Source organism: Dermochelys coriacea, chromosome 5 (assembly GCF_009764565.3).
Source record: "Dermochelys coriacea isolate rDerCor1 chromosome 5, rDerCor1.pri.v4, whole genome shotgun sequence".
NCBI classification, from domain to species: Eukaryota; Metazoa; Chordata; order Testudines; family Dermochelyidae; genus Dermochelys; species Dermochelys coriacea.
Genome location: NC_050072.1, coordinates 57,317,803 through 57,334,534, shown reverse-complemented (window position 1 = coordinate 57,334,534; position 16,732 = coordinate 57,317,803). Strand labels below are relative to the sequence as shown.

Below are 16,732 nucleotides of genomic sequence, written 5' to 3'. Positions count from 1 at the left end.
TCCATCTACACCATGAACCCCTACAGCCTTTCCTTTTGGCCTGATGGCATTCTCTCTTCCTTAGAGGAAACCCTTTTTCTCCTATCAACAGTCTTTCTCCCTGTCCTGGTTGTCCAATTTATCCCACATCACAATAGGTGTCCTTTGCCTTTCCCACAATTTCCTGGTTTCTTTCATCAGAAATGCTAGTCTTTCAGGATTGGTCATCTTCATTATTGTTAAGACCCGTTTCATCTAGTGATGCCCCTGAGGCCTGCCTCTCATTTGGCAAATGTGTCCTTCAGTTGCAAGGTTCCCCAAGTGATACAATCAGATATTTCCTCCTTTAGGTATTGCTCATGATATCTGCTGTTTTCCCTTGACTTTTCCTATAGATCAGATGGGGAAAAGAAGAAGCACAACAAGGAAAGTTACTCACCTTTTATTGTAGCTCTCTTCCCTCCCTCCTAGTATCTGAGGGGAGAAACCAATATATTTTTTTGTAACTTACCCCCAGTTTTCTGCTCTTTAAACTTTTTGCTCATTCTAGAAGTCTTTTGGGGGAAAGTGACAGTGGCCTTTATAGATCGGACTAGAGTGACAAATATTTTGTTTCTTAGTACTAATGTATGTGGTAGTGGTGATGCCCAGATGATCCATATGTTGTCTTGTATGAAAATCAAGCTATCAGTTTTGGAGTTGAGATTATTTAATGATCCTCGCTCCCTGTGCCTGTGTGAGTGCATGCATGCAGCCACCACCCACCTGATTTTAAAAGACTGTGAACTCTGGGTTAAGGTTTGTATGTTACAGAGCAGCTACCTCACTCCTAATTTTGGCCCTGGACACAAGATTGTCAATTCATATTTTTGTTCTTTTCCATTAGCCTGCCAGCCCCACCCAGAGTAACTGAACAGAATCACCACCTCCTGCAAAAGCAGGAGCAACTGCTATGGACAAACAGCAGCAAAAGGAGATATCAATGACATCAAAGAATTAGACCAAAGAGGAAAGGAAGTGAGGAAATAACCTTCATATTTATTGGGCCTACTGATGTCACAATCCGGTAGGATCCAAGATATGGAGAGGAACAAAAGCAATAAGTTAACATGTTATAGCAAAAGGTGCAGAAATTGTTTTTGCACACATTGTTGTAACAACTTCTTTTTATATTAATCATGGCAGTGAATTTTTATTATTAGACTGGGAAATGAAACAAAATATTTTCCCTTATCTATGGAAGATAATGGGTCTGATCCTCCTTTCACTTTACATCAATGTAAATCAGGATTGACTCTTGAAATCCACAAGCATGTCAGAGATCTCACTTTTCATATACATCTGCCAACACCTTAGGACAGCCATGAATGCAGCTGCTGTTTACCAGTGTTCAGTAACTCTACTCACGTTACGTCATGGAGACGGGGCATCAGACTACTAAGTGGCATCAGTCAAAAGTAGTCCCCCTCTATTCCTCACCCACTGAAAAAGCTTATGCCTATTTTCAGAACTACAGTCTATTATAACTCATCTGAAGAGCCAAACTAATAGATATTTAACAATGGAATCAACAGATGAAATACCGTGGCTTGGTTATACAGCTAATTACCATTGTTTTCTAGGTTAATTTGGAAATGGAGTATGCAAAAAATAATGAGCAAATATAAAGAACAGTATTTTAAGAGGGGGAAAAAGAGGTGGGAGGGAGAAGAAAGATGATTGAGATAAGAACTAAGGCCCAGATCCTCAAAGATATTAAGGCACCTAGCTCCCATTGAGCTGGGCCCTAGTTTCTTTCCCAAACTGAGTCTGTCCTATTACTCATGTTGGAGGAAAAAGCAAATCCAGTTTTTGGGACCGGTATCTGCTCCACATGCTGTGGGAAGAAATTTAAATTCTAAAGATTCTAATCAACAAGTTACTGCAATAGACTCGGAGATGCCTACCTCAGTAATAGCCCTCAGTTGATGGATCTCTGAAAAGAAATGTTTATTCATCTACAAATAAATATAAACTGAGGTACAGAAAGCTGTTTAAAAAAACCCAACTTTTCAAGTCTCTAATTTGAATGCCTAACTTTAGACACCCACAACCTGATTTTTAAAGGTGTTAAGCACTCACAACTGCTACTAACCTCAGTGAGATTTACAAGTGAAAAATCTGAATGTCTCTGAATGTCTAAAATTAGCCACCCCAAAAATTGAGGACACTTTTGAAACATCTCTTCCTACGAAATGGTTTTTTAAGATGGCAAAGTTTACCAGCTACATAGCCAAGAATTGATATGAAAAGTTCTAAGTCTTAGAGTCAGATCTTCAGGTGGTATAACCCCTACTCTTCTGTTCTAGCCACTAGACAAGTCTTAGTTTTAAAATTATTGTATCTCCCATTATCAACTTTCTGTTCATCTAGTTTTTCTTTCTAGAAATACAGGCTTTTATTCAGGAAGGTACTTACATGCATGAGAGTCCCACTGAAACCACTGAAGTCAGTGACATTACTCATATGTTTACAATTAAGCATATGCTTAACTACCTGGCTGAATTATGGTCTTATTCAGGTATAAAGAACTTAAACATATCTGCTCATCAAACTGATCAAGGTTTTGGGGGGACAGTGAAATAATTAGGATCTAGTTATCCCCATTGTTGTACTATTTAACCAAATGGAAATTTGGAAAATTGTTGGGAGAGAAAACTTAGGTTGTTTTTTAATTTTATACTTCCAAGTACATTGTACCATGTACATACTTATGTTCTTTTAAAAATAATTGTCAATAAAAATCTTAACTAGAAAAAAGCCTTCACATTTCTGTTCTAGTTCAGAATTGAGGTAACCAGACGACAATGATTTTCAAAAAGTAAATAAATCTTCCAATTCCTCAGGCTGGAAACATGCTTCACTGTTGTCTGCCAGGCAGACAATCTGCAACAGGGTTAGTGTCTTGTCACTCTTCACAGAAACTCTTATTTATCAGTTGACTGTTGGCATATTTGCTGTCAGGCAATAAGTGGCAAGTTTTTTTTAAGAGCCGTGTCAGGAATGTGAGTGAGTGAATCAGCTCAGGAACTCTGAATGCTGCAACTACTTCATGAAGCAGAGGTAGGCATAAAAAGATACCTTTTCCCTCACCTTCAATTATGATTTAGGCTACAACAGATTGTTTCCAGATTATCTCAGAATGGTGAGGTGACTGGCTGGCCTGGAGAACTGGTAATACAGCACCTTTTGCCTCTAGATTGCCGTGCAAATCCAACTCAGGATAGCCTAGCTATCACCAGTTGATGTCTGTTCAGTAGCCATTAATTGAACTCAGTTCATTTCCTAGGAGATGGGTGTCCATATCACAGTAAATACCACATCTGGCAATAATTAGCACTGATGTAAGTCTCAGCACAAAAGCTAAGAACTTTGAATGGACATGGGGCATGATCCAACTTAATTTGAAGTACATGGAAATGCTCTGTGACTTCAGTAGCAATTGGATTTGGCCTATGGAGTCTAAAACTACCTCCTCATCTCTGGAGGTACTCCTGCCAGGTCAGAAAATCAGGCATAGTGGTAGGCTGTGGGAGGGATGTTGCACTGCCTGTGGTGTACCCATTCTGGGATAAACAGTTTGAGTAACCAGAGCTGTCAGTCCTAGCACCTTTCATGGGTACTAATTGAATTGGTCTTTGTAAGCACTTGGCGCCTAAGGAGCTGTACATCAAGTAACTAATGTACAGTGTGCCACTCAGAACTGGAGGGCAATGATATGCTGCCAATATTTGGATTAGTGGGTCCCTCACAAATTCCCTCTCCCACTTAGGCTGTGGTAAGGGTGAACGTGCTTGTTGTGTGGAGGAGTGAGGGACAGAGGAATGTATTCTTTTGTTTTCCCTTGTAAACAAAAATGCTTCATCATACCCATAATGTAAGGGAGGAGCAGCAGCAGCACAACCAGATGGCAAACCAGGTTATATTAAGTGCATTTGCTGGAAATGTTTCTATTTTGTTCCTGAAAACCATAGTGAATGTGTGAGGTATTCCATGAGGAGAACTTGGATGGCTAGGGGGAAAGGGACCGGAGATCTTTTAGAAAATACTTGCCATTTTTGCAGTTTTGTGCATGACCTAGGAAAATATTTTGTTCTGAAGTATTTTTATAACCCCAGGAATAAAACTAATCTCTAGCAAGGATTATTTAGCAGAGTCAAGAGTTGAGCTGAATTCCGTTGGAAGTAGGGAACTTAGCCTAACCTTCCCTTCAATTTGCCTGTGAAAATTTAACAAAGGGTCCCCAGGAGTCCCTGGAGTGCTCCACTATTACATCTCTATGGAAAAATATAAGGTGATATAATGCAAAGTAGCACTACCACTTCTGAAATTGCCACCGAGTAACACTATGCCAAACGAAATACTTCAGACAATTTCAGAGATGCTTCAAGATCAGATCATTAAAGGAAAGTGGAGTTTTCTTTTACTGTAGATAAAACAATATTAGAAAGAAAAGATCTTGCACAGACTTTGGTGCTCCTCTAATGGGGGAATTTATAAAAGCTCTTTGCTTTTCACAAGTGGATGAAGGGAGCCTCAGACAAGTAGTAATAAGACGCTTATAAGTGTTTTGGCCTGCACAACAAACACAAGATTGTGTTGGCCAAGTCTTTGAGGCAGCTTCTGATGCGAGTGGTAAACATTCTTTAATAGCCACCAGCAGCTAAGTGTGCTGTCTTTGTTTACTCGTTCTGACTGACTACCTTCATTCCTTGATGTTACAGTGCCAAAAGCTGTATATTTATATTCATTTCAACATTTATATACACTAAAAGCTGTGTCTTCCGGCACTTTATCAACAGGAAAGCTCTATTTACCGGCATTTCTGATATCTCCCAATACAATCTAGTAACTGGGACTATATACTGCCCAGGAGGTTATGCAATTGCACATTCTGCACTCTACTTTCATGCAGAAGACAAGTAAGCAAGCTGATATCAGGGATTTATTCAAAAAAGCAGCTTCCAGGGTGTGTCATAGGGTCATAGAATCATAGAATCATAGAATATCAGGGTTGGAAGGGACCCCAGAAGGTCATCTAGTCCAACCCCCTGCTCAAAGCAGGACCAAGTCCCAGTTAAATCATCCCAGCCAGGGCTTTGTCAAGCCTGACCTTAAAAACCTCTAAGGAAGGAGATTCTACCACCTCCCTAGGTAACGCATTCCAGTGTTTCACCACCCTCTTAGTGAAAAAGTTTTTCCTAATATCCAATCTAAACCTCCCCCATTGCAACTTGAGACCATTACTCCTCGTTCTGTCATCTGCTACCATTGAGAACAGTCTAGAGCCATCCTCTTTGAAACCCCCTTTCAGGTAGTTGAAAGCAGCTATCAAATCCCCCCTCATTCTTCTCTTCTGCAGACTAAACAATCCCAGCTCCCTCAGCCTCTCCTCATAAGTCATGTGCTCTAGACCCCTAATCATTTTCGTTGCCCTTCGTTGTACTCTTTCCAATTTATCCACATCCTTCCTGTAGTGTGGGGCCCAAAACTGGACACAGTACTCCAGATGAGGCCTCACCAGTGTCGAATAGAGGGGAACGATCACGTCCCTCGATCTGCTCGCTATGCCCCTACTTATACATCCCAAAATGCCATTGGCCTTCTTGGCAACAAGGGCACACGGCTGACTCATATCCAGCTTCTCGTCCACTGTCACCCCTAGGTCCTTTTCCGCAGAACTGCTGCCGAGCCATTCGGTCCCTAGTCTGTAGCGGTGCATTGGATTCTTCCATCCTAAGTGCAGGACCCTGCACTTATCCTTATTGAACCTCATTAGATTTCTTTTGGCCCAATCCTCCAATTTGTCTAGGTCCTTCTGTATCCTATCCCTCCCCTCCAGCGTATCTACCACTCCTCCCAGTTTAGTATCATCCGCAAATTTGCTGAGAGTGCAATCCACACCATCCTCCAGATCATTTATGAAGATATTGAACAAAACGGGCCCCAGGACCGACCCCTGGGGCACTCCACTTGACACCGGCTGCCAACTAGACATGGAGCCATTGATCACTACCCGTTGAGCCCGACAATCTAGCCAGCTTTCTACCCACCTTATAGTGCATTCATCCAGCCCATACTTCCTTAACTTGCTGACAAGAATGCTGTGGGAGACCGTGTCAAAAGCTTTGCTAAAGTCAAGAAACAATACATCCACTGCTTTCCCTTCATCCACAGAACCAGTAATCTCATCATAAAAGGCGATTAGATTAGTCAGGCATGACCTTCCCTTGGTGAATCCATGCTGACTGTTCCTGATCACTTTCCTCTCCTCTAAGTGCTTCAGGATTGATTCTTTGAGGACCTGCTCCATGATTTTTCCAGGGACTGAGGTGAGGCTGACCGGTCTGTAGTTCCCAGGATCCTCCTTCTTCCCTTTTTTAAAGATGGGCACTACATTAGCCTTTTTCCAGTCATCCGGGACTTCCCCCGTTCGCCACGAGTTTTCAAAGATAATGGCCAAGGGCTCTGCAATCACAGCCGCCAATTCCTTCAGCACTCTCGGATGCAATTCGTCCGGCCCCATGGACTTGTGCACGTCCAGCTTTTCTAAATAGTCCCTAACCACCTCTATCTCTACAGAGGGCTGGCCATCTCTTCCCCATTTTGTGTTGCCCAGCACAGCAGTCTGGGAGCTGACCTTGTTAGTGAAAACAGAAGCAAAAAAAGCATTGAGTACATTAGCTTTTTCCACATCCTCTGTCACTAGCTTGCCTCCCTCATTCAGTAAGGGGCCCACACTTTCCTTGGCTTTCTTCTTGTTGCCAACATACCTGAAGAAACCCTTCTTGTTACTCTTGACATCTCTTGCTAGCTGCAGCTCCAGGTGCGATTTGGCCCTCCTGATATCTTTCCTACATGCCCGAGCAATATTTTTATACTCTTCCCTGGTCATATGTCCAACCTTCCACTTCTTGTAAGCTTCTTTTTTATGTTTAAGATCCGCTAGGATTTCACCATTAAGCCAAGCTGGTCGCCTGCCATATTTACTATTCTTTCGACTCATCGGGATGGTTTGTCCCTGTAACCTCAACAGGGATTCCTTGAAATACAGCCAGCACTCCTGGACTCCCTTCCCTTTCATGTTAGTCCCCCAGGGGATCCTGGCCATCTGTTCCCTGAGGGAGTCAAAGTCTGCTTTCCTGAAGTCCAGGGTCCGTATCCTGCTGCTTACCTTTCTTCCCTGCGTCAGGATCCTGAACTCAACCAACTCATGGTCACTGCCTCCCAGATTCCCATCCACTTTTGCTTCCCCCACTAATTCTACCCGGTTTGTGAGCAGCAGGTCAAGAAAAGCGCTCCCCCTAGTTGGCTCCCCTAGCACTTGCACCAGGAAATTGTCCCCTACGCTTTCCAAAAACTTCCTGGATTGTCTATGCACCGCTGTATTGCTCTCCCAGCAGATATCAGGAAAATTAAAGTCACCCATGAGAATCAGGGCATGCGATCTAGTAGCTTCCGTGAGTTGCCGGAAGAAAGCCTCATCCACCTCATCCCCCTGGTCCGGTGGTCTATAGCAGACTCCCACCATGACATCACTCTTGTTGCACACACTTCTGGGTCATTACAGATCCAGCCCAATCTCTTACACCTTCTACATTTACAGTGATGATTGATGTTGATGATGATGACGCTGAGGCACTACAAGATCCTGAAGTACCTTCCGAATCATCAAAGAAAGATTAAATTATGTTCAGGATAGTTTTGGTGTTAAGTGTATATTTAGTAATCTGGGTGTATGCCATGCAGTGCCCAGAGTGATATGTAGTGTCATAAGATAACCTACTGTCTAGAAAACTTTACCTGTATATACCTAAGTGCTTCAAGAAACCAACCACTCTGCAGTGCAGTACTACTACTGGATTGGTGAGTACCTGCATACTATTTTATACTTTATTCATTTTATTGTATTCTAATTCTTTGAAAATTGGTATTCCATTGGTAAGCGTAACTCTTATTTAACCAGAATTTTTGACTATCCGGCATCGGCCATTTCCCCAACATGCCAGATAACAAGGCTTTTATTGTATTTTGATGTTGGTGTCTGTCTATTTCAAGTGGCATTCCACCAAAATGTCCCAAGTTTAATAGTTAAGTAGCCTGTTTGTATTGTATTCGCTGGCGTGCTAGAGAGAGGCTCCCCCACATGCCTTTCCACTGGAAACACTGTCAGAATACTGCTAATTAATTAAAAAACCCCAATGAAACACAGGGTTTGCATTTACAGATCTAGACAAATATCCTGAATCTGATTCTTGGACCCAGCCAAGCTATGTTTAGAACAGGCCTAAGCCATCTTTCTGCTTCCTCAAGACAGGGGCACCTGGTGGGACAGGAGGGTGGTCAATTTAGAGGAGCCTGGACTGACTAGGGATTACCAGAGTGCTAGGAGCACTATCCAGGTTCCTACTGCCTCAGCATACCCCTAGCATACTCCCTTTACATGGGTGGGCTGGGAATGGGTGACATGGAGCTGGGCACATCAGCTTTTACCACCAAAGGAATTCAACTATGCTATGGAAATTGCCATCTGCAGCATTTCGAGTTGCTTTTGTGGTACCTGAGCAGTTCAAAGCAGCTGGAAAAGGGGCCTAAGGTCTGGCCCTCAGTATTTTTGTGAGGCTTTTGTATTTATTACATTTGTATAGTTCTCTTCACCCAGAACACTTCACAAACTATACAGGATGAAGGGAAGGAATCACCACTGAAATACAACCACTGTGGGGTTGGGACACAACAATTTTGTAACAATAGATGGCCACACTATGCAATGGTTTGTTGCAGAAGAACAATCATATGCAAAGGGAATTGTTACTAGATGAATGTAATTACTCTCGCTTGAATTTGCCCTTACCTCATGAAAAGCCATGGAATTTTTAATAATCCCAAGTATAATGACCTCACTTGATGTCTCAATTGCAACACAATATCTGCTACATCATATGGGGGAATTAATTCAGTACTGTTCGAGTGCCACCTACTGAATCTCTAAACTATTTCCTGCAGCTTTCTGGGTTGTCCACGGAGGGCTCCCATCCAGCTATGGCTAGGGCCTGACTCCAGTTAGCTTGTGCAATCAGATGCAATAACAATGGGCTGACTGGCAGTATACTCATTTCCTGCTCTATTTTAGGTGAAAATAATCTTCTAGTTCCTACAATGGAGTGCTGAGATATTATGGGAGAAGAGCCATTATTATTGTCAAAGGATGTGTTTCTCACTAGTAACCTGAGAATGAATTTATCAGAATTTTGGCTGAAGTGAAAACAAACTGCTCTTTATTGTAGTCAAATGACTCCTAAAAATGTCGCTCAAATTAAATGATCTGTGTGCAAGAAGGGGTGAAAAGAATCTCGGTAGTTATGGAGACAACAGGAGGAAAGTGACAGCCACAAGGATACTATCATAGCCCACATCTTAGATGGTCCTTGATTGCATAATTTGTGAAATGAACCATCTGTTCTCAACAGAAAATTACAAAATAATGAATGGTATTAATGCACTCAACTCAACCAGCCATGTATTCCTTGACTGAATACTTTCAAGCCATTACCAAAAGCACATGATTCTGACATGGCAGACCTTTCCCATGAACTTCCACGAGCTTTGTTTCCTGGAACAAAATGTTTTTCCAATGGCATGGAGAAGCCAGTACAACTCTCTTTTAGTTCACACAGTGTCTGGGTTCCTACAAAGAAGCTTTCCATGAAGTGTTTCATCTATGTGAGATGGAGTTGCCATACCTGTTAGAAGTGCTGGATGTGAATAGAGCTTTTCCTACACTAGCTTGTTAAACTTACTTGAGAGAAACAATGATTGACAGCGACCCACAAAGTCTAGGTGTTCTGAGCGGTACGGAAGAACTAACGAAAATATCTAGACTCTAATTTGTTTTGTATTAACAATTACAACTTTTGCAAAAACAAAACCAGTGAACCTGTAAAATTCAAATACACTGAATATTTTGTGCTTTGTAACTGTTGCAAAATATCTGCATATTTGACAATTTTTATTTAAATGGAGATTTGTGTTTACCATCTTTAGCACTAATTATTCTGAATATTGCATTGATTGCAAAATTCATCTGTGAATAGCAATTTCAACAACAATGCTAACAATTTTCAATACTGAATACTAAGTTTGCAGTCCTATTTATAATCCTGTATACCCTGTGCTGTGCAGTTTGTAATTTTTTTAAAAAGATGGTCATAAAAGTACAGAATTTTTTGCAACAGTCACAGTTAAAATGTTTATTATGCCAACCTAATTATTGTGTGCTTCAAAAACTTTCCAAATTATTCTGGGAATATTATTTTCAATCATAAAACTAAACATTTTGTTGGCAGCGTTCTAAATGTGCCCCTCATCTGTCTATTATGCTGCACAGTTTGGAACTGTGATTTAATATGAAAAAGTTTGAAATTTATTATAATTATAGCGTTTACTATATAGTTGGACAGTGTGGGGAGGAGATTTGGGGAGCAGATCAGCTTTATGTGGAAGTTTATATTAGCCATAATTTCTTTTACATCTGTTTTTCTTTTGAAATGTAATGAATTGATGCCTCAAAATTCTGGGATGGGAGGAAATCTTGTAGCTTTCTTGTAGCATTTATATCAATGAGGTGATATTTAATAGTGAGCTTTTTTACAATAGAACAGCAAATACTGAACTAATTATGGGCTACACAATTTTCAAGATTCATAAACAAAGAATTATGGAAAACAAGACAAACATGATTTGGTATTGATGTTTCATATCACCCAACAAAGCACAACTTTTGACTGGGTATCAGAGTTATATCTGTTAAATTATTCAGCCCCTGTGCATAGACTTTTCAGGCTATTTTAATCCAGTTATGTAAGAAACTCCTCTGTAGAGTAGAATAGATCCTTTTTATTGTATTATGTTTACAGATATTAGGATCATTAACATGTTTTTAAAAAGCCTTAATATGCCACTTGTTAGACTTAAAGTTAATTTGAAATTAAGTTAAAACATGAGTGAAATCTCTGCTGTAAAAACAAACAAACAAAAAAAACACCTTCATGTCAGCTTTTTCCAAGTAGATTGCTGTAAATATAAATTTTGGATATATTTTTGAACTATGCAAGATATTTAAAATATTTTTACCCTTATAAAGTATCCATTTGATATATATCTCAGCTAGTACACAGTCTAGAATACTTAAACATACATTTAAGTCCCACTAAAACCCAGATCTAAACCCCAAACTTTTTTGCTAGCGTGGAACATAAGTACTTTGAGTCAAGCAGTCCTTCCCAGAAACCAAAGGCTATTTCGTTATCCAACACTGTAAAATTTTCACTGTGGAAACTGGCTGTTTCCCTTCTAGCACCCTAAATGTTAGTCATGTAATACACTCTGTACAGTAAGGAAATGTCCCCCCCCAGCTGTTGGGTGCTTTTTGTCCCCATCAACTCTTAAATGTTCTGCTAAAAGATCAGATAAACAATATTCTCTCCAACCTCCTGTACTCTGGCATCACCTTTTCTTAGGTTTTGGGCAGAGGATGCAGCAGGCCCTAAAAACGCTTCACAGAATCAGGCACGTTTTCCTGAGAGGTAAAAGAAGGCTTAAGGGTGCGCGTTTGGCCTAATCTTTATCTCCTTGAAGTCAAAGGAGAGTGCTAGGGCGTTCAATGGGACCAGGCTCAGGCCCTGGACCGATGCACTGGCAGATGTCCCACTGCGTGGAGAAATTACACTCGGAATTTCTATGCTGTGGGCAAACCTTGCGCCCTTTTAGCTGAGCAGTAGAAGAGGAGGGTGGCAGGGTCGCTCTGGTGGCGATCTGGTACCGCCTTGGACTACACTGATCTAGCAGAAGCTGCCTCCGTTGCTGCTTTTGATACTTGCATAAATGCATGTTCGGGTTGTAGCTATACTGTGACAACTGCCGTCGCCCCCTCACGCTTCCCCATTTCCCTTCGCTAAACACATTTCTTTTTAAAGTTGTGTTGGGGAAACACGTCAGGGCTCTGAGACACCCGCCCCAGCGGATCTGAAGCTGAAGGGGAGGGAGAAGGGTAGCATTCCTGGCAAACGGGCCCGCTTTAGCAGGGGAGGCGCATCGCTCGCCTTCGGGCGTTGAGACGCGCCCTGGCTCCCTGCGGCTGTGCCCGTAGAGCTCCGTCGAGCCGCAGCAGGCGGAGCCGTAGCCCCGCGGCCAGCCGGCGGCCCCTCTCCTGGGGGCGGCGGCCCCCGTGAGCCCCCTTCCTCTCGCAAACTACAGCCCCGCGGCTAACGCTCGCCGTGTCCAGTCCCATTCAGGAGCCCCCCCCCGGCTTTAGGGGATGGATCCTTTGGCCCTTATTTCAACCGCGCACTGGACAAACTCAGAAGTGGCCTTGATGTGACGGGTGTGACCGAAACGGCATTTGGGGGGTTGAAAACGAACAAAGGTGGATGGAGGCTGTAGATTTCTCCCCTCCTCTCCCTTATATAACCTTGGTAGATGCTTCTGCTCCCCAAATTCGCCTCCTAAAGCTATAGGATTCCTATTTGAAATCCTCCCTCCCTCTCCCCTAACAGCGACGATTGCTTCAATTGCTTATAATTGGCTACAACACGTTGCAAGAGACAGCGGAGGCATGATGAGTAGCTTTCATTCCGTGGCGGGGTTTAACAAAATGTCTGTGGCTAAATCTCTCTGAATCTGAGTGAGCAGTGAGAAAGTATCCCAGAACTCGGGAAGTGTCCTCAACTACCCCCGGGTGTTTTCTACAGTAGCAAAACATAGAGGGAAGGGTGGTTGGTTTTAAGGGAGGAAAAGAGAGCTCACGACCGCTTCCCCCTGCCTCCGCAGGGTGATGTTTTATTTAAGCACCACTTTCATGGCTATGTTTCCCTCCCCTTCACTGCGGAAAAGTTCTAATTAAGCAGAATGTTAATTTTAAAGAGAGAGCTCCTAAGCCGTAATTAGGTTCCTTGATTTTTACCGGCAAGAGGGCCAAACAGCCCCAAGATTTTGCAATGGGATGATTCACTTCAGCACCATAGAAGGAAAACAGCAACCTGGATTACTCCACCAAAACCCCGCGCCTCACAAGGGGTTCTTGTCATGTGCCACTCCCCTAGAAATTACAATTGCTTCCATGCATTTAGAATTTGCAATGCAATCTCTGTTTAAACTATAGACAGAGGTGTCTGCATATTGCGAATGAGGTTTATTGTGTGGATAGCCAGCGACATTTGATGGCTGATGACTCTGAATCTGTATAAATCAAGTCATCAGAGAGAAGATTGCTGAGATTTGTTTTTGCTAAATTAAAACAAAATGAAAGCGGTCTCAGGCTGCAGTCATGTTACTTGGAGCCATATTTTCCCCTAGTCAGTAGAGCAGTAGTTCCTCCCACGCGTTCTGAATTTTATCTTTATTTTTTGGAGGACGAAGAGGGGCGGCCACAGAAGAAAATTTCCCAATCTTGAGTATTCTTAAATCCTCTTATTTAAACTCCAGATCGGCTTCTGGACAAACATAGCACCTTGTTAAAAATAATATCAGTTAGGGAACTGGATTCCAGCGAGTAATTAAGCGAATAATTTAGAAATCTATTTTTTCTTTTCTTTTTTTTCTTTTTGGTAGGACTCTGATGTATTTCGTACTTTTCTCCTTGAAAGCGTTGAGTAACAACTAGGCAATACTCACTTTATAAGTAGTTTGTCACACTTCTTATTCACTTTAAGTATCAATTTCAGTTTTCTACATGTTTCTCTTGACAATTGCTTACTTATTGTTTCTAATAATGATGTGAGCGTGAGAATGATTCTGCTACATTATGGATATACTCCTATGAACTTTATGTTGCAAAAAGAAAAGGAGTACTTGTGGCACCTTAGAGACTAACAAATTTATTAGAGCATAAGCTTTCGTGAGCTACAGCTCACTTCATCGGATGCATTTGCTGTAGCTCACGAAAGCTTATGCTCTAATAAATTTGTTAATCTCTAAGGTGCCACAAGTACTCCTTTTCTTTTTGCGAATACAGACTAACACGGCTGCTACTCTGAAACCTGTACTTTATGTTGGACCGTTAAAGCACTTTTTTTGCACAGACACACACGTATTCGCATTTTTTTAAAATGTGAAGCATTTTTATTTGTACACAAATTGTTCCAAATTATCGCTTCAATGAAAGTACTCGGTCCTTGGTAGGTTGTTTTTGTAATTAAATAATGACTTAAATCAAGCTTTGAAATGGCATAGGTAACTAGTATCTTACTACTTCTCTAATATATGTCTAAAGCCACAGTTGATGAAATAATGGAATAAAACGAGTTTAATATAAATTATAAATAAGTCATGAGAACAAAATAAAAGTGAAGGCGGATTTAATGATTTTGATGTCTCTTGGGAAGTGATCTGTTTTGCGTGTAAAGAATAAAATTTGACTTGGAAACCCCCCCAGTTTTTTCCTACATAGGGTTGTAAGATCTCGTCATAATGATAATAAATAGTGAAGATCTCATACATTAACTGTAGCAAACGAAACGAAACATGCAATCTAAAAGCGGGCAGGCACCTAAAGCTTCACTCTCGTGTTCTCCTCTTTGCTAAATTCCTAGAAAGTATCCCTCATCCCTCCCCCCCCCCCCCCGCAAAATGTCAACAAGTAAAGCGATCAAACATTTGAACAGAATAGTAAATACAGAGGTAGCTCTTCTTATACGGAATGTTTAATTATGCCTATTCGGTGCAGTCCATGCAAGCTAAGTGAGGGGCTTCTGAAGAGCTGGGTATCCCAGAGACATAGAACATACAACAGTGCACATACAGACTTTCTTTTTTCAAAGCAAATCTTTCCTCTTTTACCAAATGCCGCAAGCTGGATCTACTTTTTTGAACAAGTGGCTTTTTTGCCTTTCAGGTGAAGCTTTTAGGGGTCTCCTTGAAAGCATCCTTCGGAAACAGCTACAGCTCAGATGAGGTGAATTAGTTTATACTGTTTCTTTGATCTCGGCCCAAATTTAGGGGCGCCCCTAAATGTTGTGACCAACTGTCTGTGTGCATACACGGGCGTGTTCCTATTAGTGTGTGGATGTGTATTTGTGTGTGGCTCTTGTGCATGAGACGCCGGGTCACGAGGCTTGATGTACTATCGCTGTTTAGGAGCCTGGGAATTGTCTTTTTTTACAGTAGGAACACTTGTAAAGCTTGCCCTGCCCATGAAGGGGGTGTGTGTGTGTGTGTGTGTGTGTGTGTGGCTGCAGGTGGGGTGGGAGTGTGTCTCTGGTTATACGTATACGTGTTCTCCACGTTCACCTTCTCTTTCACGCACTCTCCTTATATTCCTGCCCTTCCTTTTGCCGAACTGCTTTTCTTGTAAAGCTCGGAATATTTACTGAGGTGACAACGTGTAATGGAAAGAGCGGATCCCCCATGAAGGCAGACGAGAGAGCAGCGGGGGAGGGTTATAACCGCGGGGGAGAGGATCGCATGTTTCTCGGCACGCTCTAGGCTTGTGCGGTGCGGATGGGGAGTGAGAGGAGAAAGATCCAGGGCAAAGATGGGGCACCGCTCCCCCTAGTGGGCCTGGCCAGCACTGAGCCCCCCTCGCCTCCCCGGGTACCATTCGGTTCTTTCGCGGAATTAACGCCCTTCCTTCCAATGCAAACCAGTCAGACCCAACCTCCCTCACACGCCCCCACCCGGCAGCCAATCAGCAGAGGGGAGGCAAATCACCTCTCCAGCTCATGAATTCTGTGTCCCACCTCTCAGCTCCTCTCCCCCCTCTTCCCTCCCTGTCTCCTTTTCCTTCTGCCACGGCTGCCTCTGGATTAGGCCAGCGTTAGGTATGTCACGCATGTGTTCATGAGCCGCCTCCCTGCTTTGCCTGGCTCTGCCCGGCTCAGCATGCGGGGTTGGGAGCGCTGGTTCCATCCGGAGCTGATTTCCCTGAAGGAGGAACGCACAGCCCTTTTGGATGGGAATGGAGGAGGCTATAGAGTGGCTATCCTTGAAATGCTCTGGAAGGTCAACTTTGTGCCTTGCTGAGCAAGGGGGAAAAGGGTGGATGTTGCTGCTGCTGCTGCAGGGAAGGCATCTGCATGCAGATTTCTTTTGAAGTGGTCTTTACACCCCGCCCCCCATTTACACCAGACGAATTTCTCCTTAGCGCACCAATATACTCTACGTGTTCCAAAAGCAAGAGGATGATGGATGATTTGGCAAACACACAGCTACAGGGTGTATTTGCCTTGCACATCAAGGATGTAGATCTGTAAGCTGCAAAAATGTGGAGCTGGCATCAAACAGTGTTGGAGTCAGTGAGTGCTTCAAAGAGAGTAGCAGGCTGAGGTGACAGGGGAGCAGCCAGGTTGTGGATCTAGATGAAGAAAACACAGGGGAATAGCAGCGAATACTGTATGTGGGAAATAATTTAGAAATTAATAAAAAACAAGATGAAGGACAAAACTGGAACCAGGGCCAGCTTGAAGATATTGGAAACCCCAGTGAAGTTATTCTTGGCCTCTCCCTTCCCACAGAAAGTCCCTCTCCCTGTCTCTCACCTCCCCATACAGTACAATCTTTTGCATTTCTATAAGTCCCTTCCACCCAAGAACTTCTAAGTGAATCACATTAACATTGGTGAATTAACGTTCACATCTCCCATTCTAGGTAGGTAAATATTCTTAACCCTCTTTGACAGATGCGGAAACAAGCACAGAACTGGCAAGAGATTTGACCAAGG

General features: G+C 42.6%; 1 protein-coding gene across 1 annotated transcript in view; it reads left to right on the top strand.

Moving 5' to 3' along the window:
• The window catches only part of TMEM161B (transmembrane protein 161B), a 125,032-nt gene extending 113,888 nt beyond the window's left edge, over positions 1-11,144 (top strand). Inside the window, exon 13 of the transcript XR_006281237.1 lies at positions 9,152-11,144. The gene's annotated coding sequence lies outside the window, so the exon portion shown is untranslated. The remainder of the gene's footprint in view (positions 1-9,151) is intronic.
• Positions 11,145-16,732: the final 5,588 nt, after the last annotated feature.